We start from the raw sequence: 6,935 nt of genomic DNA on the forward strand, positions 1-6,935 counted from the left end.
GTATGTTATGACTTGTACCGGCCCTGATGTGGCCTTTTCTTTGAGCATGGTCAGTAGATATCAGTGGAATCCTGGCAAGGCTCACTGGACTACGGTAAAGAACATTCTCAAGTACCTGCGAAGGACTAAGGACTGGGTCCTTACCCTTAGTGGGAGTGATTTCTTGAGAGTAGTGGGGTATAGTGACGCTAGCTTTCAGACTGATAGGGATAATTTCCGCTCTCAGTCAGGCTGGGTTTTTACCTTAAATGGAGGAGCAATTACTTGGAAAAGTTCCAAGCAGGAGACGGTAGCTGATTCAACTTGCGAATCAGAGTACATAGCAGCGAGCGAGGTGGCAAAGGAGGCGATATGGCTGAGGAACTTCATTGGAGACCTTGGAGTTGTACCAGCTATAAAGGAGCCTATGGAGATTTTCTGTGACAACAATAGTGCGGTTGCCTTAGCCAAGGAACCGAGAGAGATCATGGAAGATCCATACACATTGACAGAAAATAGCACTTCATAAGACACAAGATAGAAGAAGTTTTCCTCGTGGCAAAAAGGGTATCGTCAGAAGAGAACCCATCAGATCCCCTCACGAAGGGACTGACTAGGGTTAGGCATTTGCAGCATGCGAGGCGCATCGGGCTGAAGGACGATATTAGTTTTACTTATTAGATAGCTAATTCTGAAACTTGTAAAATGTAATTTACATTTGATGATTAAATAAAAGATGTTTTTTATTTATGAGTAAAGTGTTACTATCTTGTGTCAATCGTTTACTATTGTTTAAACTTTGCATGTTTTGACTTCTAGAATAATTACTTTATTCAAACTCTCCACAGACAATCATACTTTGGAAGTAGGTATGAATCAAGACTGTCATGAATTGGGCTTGTAGATGTCTAATGTGTTTAGACATAGCAAAAGTTTCTACAACATTCATGAGTGCTCATAAGTTCTGAGTATTGGATTAAACCCACGCTCACTTGTATCACTTCATGGAATTTATCTCGAGTGATCGTGAGACGGTAATATCATATAAGTCTTCAAACCTAGATATATGGGTTGTTGACTATGAGTTGGTTGTACATTGATTGTACGAAAACGCATCAGTAACTTGATGTTATAAAACGTGCCTTTGTGTATGATTCAACAAGTAGTTAGTACAAGCATATGAGTCGAAGTTTATTTGTTCCTTTTAGTCCTTGGAGGATTAAAAGCGATATTTGGGCCCCTCGATTATTTTGTTTTGACCTATGTGTCGGGCCCGGTCAGAACCTAATTGATGTGTTCAATTTAGTTCTATGTCAAACAAATCGGAAATCGGGAAACAAACCGCTGGACAATAAGTACGACGTTGTTCCATGTATTTGTCCGACTGATATCTTGAACAGAGGATTATATGATCATTTATCTAAAATGGTACTTCATAGTTCAACAGAGTTTTAAGAGCTACGATTGCTGGTCGATTCCTAAAGTCGTACTTACAACTATAGTTATCAGACTTATCCAAGTGGGAGACTGTTGGATAAGGTGTCTAAGTCCATAACTATATTTGGTATGTACTTGACCCGACTCGGCATGGTCCTTTTGGGGTGCACTTCACCGGAACAATTTGTATGGATAGTCTTTTGAGAATAGTATATTTATGATTTATTAATATATTATAAGCTATAATATATTAATATGAAATCATATTATTTAATTAGTATTTATCAAGAATTAATTTGGAATTAATTTAGTGATCAAAAGGTAACTAATTAAATATGGACTCTTATATATATATATATATATATATATATATATATATATATATATATATAATGGGCCAATGTTCATTTAGGATGGGCTAAGCTTGCATGGAAGTCCATGGATAGTCCATGGAGCTTTTAACACATGGATCCTATAGAAATGAAAGGTCATGGGTATTAGGGTTTACATGGATGTAACCCTAATCTACCATACTATATAAAGAGGTCTTTGACACTTGAAATGGCACTAGTGTGTGTGAGAAACAAGGGTGGGCCGATTTGAGCAAGCATCATATTCTCTCAAGTATTTCCAAGTTGTTTTGGGTGATTTGTGACACCACTTAAGGCATCCACACTATTGGTGCTAGGCTCTAAAACTCCAAGCAATCAACCACAAAAGAAAGGTATGTTATTCTACTTAATGTTTTGTATTACAAGTACCCCATAACATGCTAGTTAGGTTGTAAACCTTGGAAATCAAATTTGCATGTATTTTAGAGAAAACATAGATCCAAGGTTTCTAGGGTTGCATGTACACCATAGGAGTTTTAGTATGCTCAAAACCCAACACTCCACTCTCTTATCTTGTTAATTTTTCTAATTTTTGCATTTAGAGTTAGGGTTTGTTCTTGAAATCTAAATGTCGAAATTGGTTATATATTCTGCAAAATTGTTGTTGCATGTGTGGTTTATGAACATTAGAATGCTATTATATGAAACCCTTGGCAAACTTTTGGACTAGAGATTCCTGATTTTGGTCCGATGATTAACTGTCATTCATGGCTCATGACGTGGCCTTCGAGCTCACGACGTGAGCTCGGTTCACACAGCTTTCTATGATGTTTCTGCTATTGTTTGATTTTTGTTTCTTCTTTTTGGTTTGTTTCTTGTCTATTTTGAAAAAAATTGCCTCAAGGAGAACCAATGAGGAGCTTCACGGGAATATTTTTGACTGTCCCCTATTGTATGAACTTCCGGTCAACATGCCCCAAAGTGCGGTGATGAATTTTACAAACAAACTAGGGTGGCTACATGACAGAGAATTCGTTGTGTCTCCTCTGATTGATTGGGTCAAATTAGGAGAACTAGGACTCACGGCGAGGATGTCCCCGTATTTAACGAAGACATTTACGGGGGACGGGTTTTCTTTCACTTATAATTGGTGGAAGAATGTATTTGCTATCAGAGAGCATGTTTCTCAAGAATTATGTGTGGAGTTTTTCGCGTCTGTATCATTTAAGGACATTACGGTGGATCCATACTTTTCTTGAGCTTTAGTTTTTCGCATTGGGGGCGAATATCGGGAATGAAGTTTAGCGGAATTTTCTTGGAGGATGGGTATTTATGACGAGAATGAAACAAGATCTCCAGTTTTTGATATCTTTTGCGAACGGGGCATTCCATTCGGGTGTCTCTCAAGAGAGCCACATCCGGTCACCGATTCATCGACTCCTCCATCGATTGGTTACCTTTTCTATCAACCATAAAAAACATGGAGACAAAGTGACAAGTTTAAATTTAATTGTTCTTCTTGTGGTCTATTATTGCACCGATGGTTTTTTGCAATATCCCATACCATCTTGCTAGTTACTTGGGTAGCAAGGCGGCCATATCACGAGCCGGAAGCCCTATCGCAGGAGGACATTTTGTTACTCACTTAGCGACGTCTTATGGTCTTTTGACGCCTCTTTTGACTTGTACCTTAACATGTAAGGTATGGGACGATCTTTCATTGGGATATTTGGAGTCCATGTATGTTATTGTTAATATGGGCTCGCATTGGAGTATTCTTGCCGATAATTATGGGGAGTAATTTGGGCAACTTGATCAGCAATCGCGTCCAAGAGGAATGAGAAATGTTAGGGGGTGTGGTGAGAAAGGCCAACTGGTGCAACAACATGCACCCATGGGAGGAGGACCATTCCGCAATGAGATGATGGCGGGTTATTTTGATCGAATGAGTTTGAGTATGAACTGGATAGGTGGTACAATGGAAAACATGATTCAACACTTCAACATTAATAAACCACCTAACTTGGGAAATCAATACCCAATTTGCCCTTCATGGAGCGAGTATTGGTCGCGACACGGAGACAGAGCAGAGACTAGTGGAGCACGGGATGACGAAGATGAAGAATGATTCTCTATCCTTTTTATTTTTAGTCATTTTTATTTTTAGTGTGTTTTAGCTTTTGAGTTTTTATGTTTAAAAACTTGTAACCAAACTATGTGATGGTTGTTTTTCGTCTTTCTACCATATGTTGTTTTGTTGCAGATTTAGTAGAATATCATGACAGAAAAATGAGAGAATAGAGATAGAGCGTACGAGAAAAGTCGTGTCATTTAGAGTTATGAGTCGAGGCCCATGATTTTTAATAAGTGTGGGGTCAATTTCGTGAGAAAAAAGAGACTAGAGATAAGGCAAGAGTCAAGAAAAATAGATTCTTAGTAGGGTCTTAATGCATCTATTCTTTCAATTGAATGTCACTTGGAATAAAGAATTATTTCAAAACTGCATCTGTGAAGATCCAGTTCTCACGATGTGAGCCTTCACTCCTCACGTCTTTAGCTCGATGCCATCAAGCTTCAACCTTCAATTTATTACAACACCACAACGTGATTCCTATTACCATGTCATGAGCAGTAAAAAAATGGCATTTTTTTTACTCTTCCCACTTTACATTGTGGCGTATGTTTTTCCACATTAAGATACTATGCTTTGAAGATCTTATGCACCACACTTGTTGAAGATGCAAGTTTCTGATTCACATTTTTTTGGCGCAATTACGTATCTCAAAAGATCCAAGTTCCAATCACATACTCAATGTGTTCAAGTTTTCCACACACGTTTTGGAATCGATCTCGCCACTACTACCCTAGGGGAGTCTGTTCTTTTTTCTCCCTTTTATTGCTTTTAAATTATTTTATGCATACAATGAGGGAATTGTATGTAATAAGTATGGGGTAGGGGGTCGAAAAAATAAATTGCTAGGAACTTTAAGATTTTAAAAATAGATTTGAAATAATAATCTAAAAATTGAATCTAGTGATAATAGAAAAAATAAGTTGCTAGTGTTGTGTGGGATGATCCAATGCGAGCTCAAATGTTTAATTGAGCCAACATATGTTATAGTGTATTTGTGGCTTCCCATTCCTAGTGAAAAGTCATGAGAAAGGAAAGATAATCTGGTAGTTTATATGGCATAATAAGTTTTGCATCCTATACTTGAAATCTATCCAGGAGAGCTTATGTAGTCATTGCACGTAGACTAATACCTCTAACCAATAAAGGTGGAAGTTAAGCTCCCTTGCTTAAGCATGTATGATTTGAGCGAAAAAAGTGAGATATTAAAGAAAAGAGAAGATTACCAAAAAGTTTTAAGAATTTTGGAGTTGTCAAAGTATGAAGATCAAAAGATCAAAAATTCTAAAGATACCAAAAATCAAAGAAAATGTGGTGAATTCAAAGAAATCAAAGAGAAAATATCAATGAAGTGAAGAATTCCAAGAGCTCCATTGTGGTATCAAAGTTGTAATTCTTTCTGGATTATGTATGCTTGGGTAGCTTAACCAAAAATACCTTAAGTTTAAGAAAGATTTGTGAGGATGGATTCGGAGGGTTGCAGAAATGAGTGTCGTATAAGCTAAGGGGTGAAGGTTCATAAGGATTGTGAGTATTTAGGATTGGGAAGTTATTTGGAACCTTAGACACAAATATGTGCATTGAGGTCTTGGTATAATGGCTAAGTTCAAAATGGAGTGTCTTATGTGATATTGGTGATGAAAGTTTAATTTAAAAGTTAATTAATTTTGCTTGAGGGCAAGCAAAAGATAAGTTTATGGTATTTTAATATTGCCATATTTATACACATTTTTAGGGAATATTTTAATACATTTTGTTTAATATTTTGGTTATTTGCAAAGATATATGGTACTTATTGGATTAAATTGTATGTTGCAGCCAAAAAGAACACTCTTGAAGATAAAGGACCAGAATTGACAAGAATTGGAGCTTTAGAGAATTAGAGCTTAAAAGAAGAAAAATTCCAGCCAAAGACCGAGCTCACAACGTGTTAGAACAATGTTCTAGTAGGATCGATTGATTCTAAATAGAAAAGAAATAAAATACGTAATAAAGAACACAGGGATGGTTTAACTGATGTTAAATGATTAAGCTTTAACACCTCAGAAGAGCTCGTTTAAGAACTTCGACTGTAGAGGTGTTTAGGGCTACAAAGCAATAATGATAATAATCACGACAGTATCTAAGGCATACATGCATGCACTATATATAGCTTAACCCTAATTAATAATCACGGATGGACAAGCCCAATCCGGATATACAAAATAAAGCCCATGACACAACATAGAATACCCAACAATCTCCCCCTTTGTGTCTATGGAGCCGAGAGCTCAGTTCGGTTGAGCTATAGAAGACTTCTTGACAGTCTTGAACACCTTCGGTATAATGGCCAGTAGAGTATGACGAAAAATAATATACCACCGAAGCATGCCTGTGAAGTTCTTCTTGTCTGACTCAGTGTTTTGCTTGCATCGATGGATAATATTGATTATATGCTCCAAGCAGTCAGTTAAGAACAAATGCTTATCAACAAGAGCGAAAAGAAATCTGTTAGCTTCGCCTCTTGTGAACATCACTGTGAGATGTGTAGAATCAATTTGACCCAGTTTCATCTTATTCACATCTCCAGGCTTTGCGGCTGGCTTTACAATTGGTTTCTTCTTCAAAACATTAGCTATCTCCTGATCCATTGTAGCAACTTCATGGACATAGGAAGCCAACATCCTCTTCAGATGATCTAGGATCGGCTCATACTCCTTCGCATTAGTGAGCAAAATGTTGTACAATAAGATCCAATCATGAGGATTCAAGTTAGGAAGATCTGCCAGGGAAATCACAGAAACCGAGTTGTCCGAACCTCGGGTTATTTTGAAATTAACATTAACAAACTTCCCTGCAGGCGAAGGTTTCAGCACCTTGACAGTTGTAATCTTTTGTTCACTCCAAGTCAGATACTGAGGCTGACCGAACTTGAGATAAAAATCGATAAGTTCATGATCAACTTGAGGGTGAGGTGAGGGAACTTGAACTGTTGAATCAAAGCAGTGAAAAGTAAATGTCTTTCGTGTTATAGGCATATCAAACTGTGAGTCCCTCGTATTCTCACAATCCAACGA

The sequence above is a fragment of the Lactuca virosa genome, chromosome 4 (assembly GCF_052849685.1).
Source record: "Lactuca virosa cultivar CGN04683 chromosome 4, Lactuca_virosa_CGN04683_v6, whole genome shotgun sequence".
Lineage (NCBI taxonomy): Eukaryota > Viridiplantae > Streptophyta > Magnoliopsida > Asterales > Asteraceae > Lactuca > Lactuca virosa.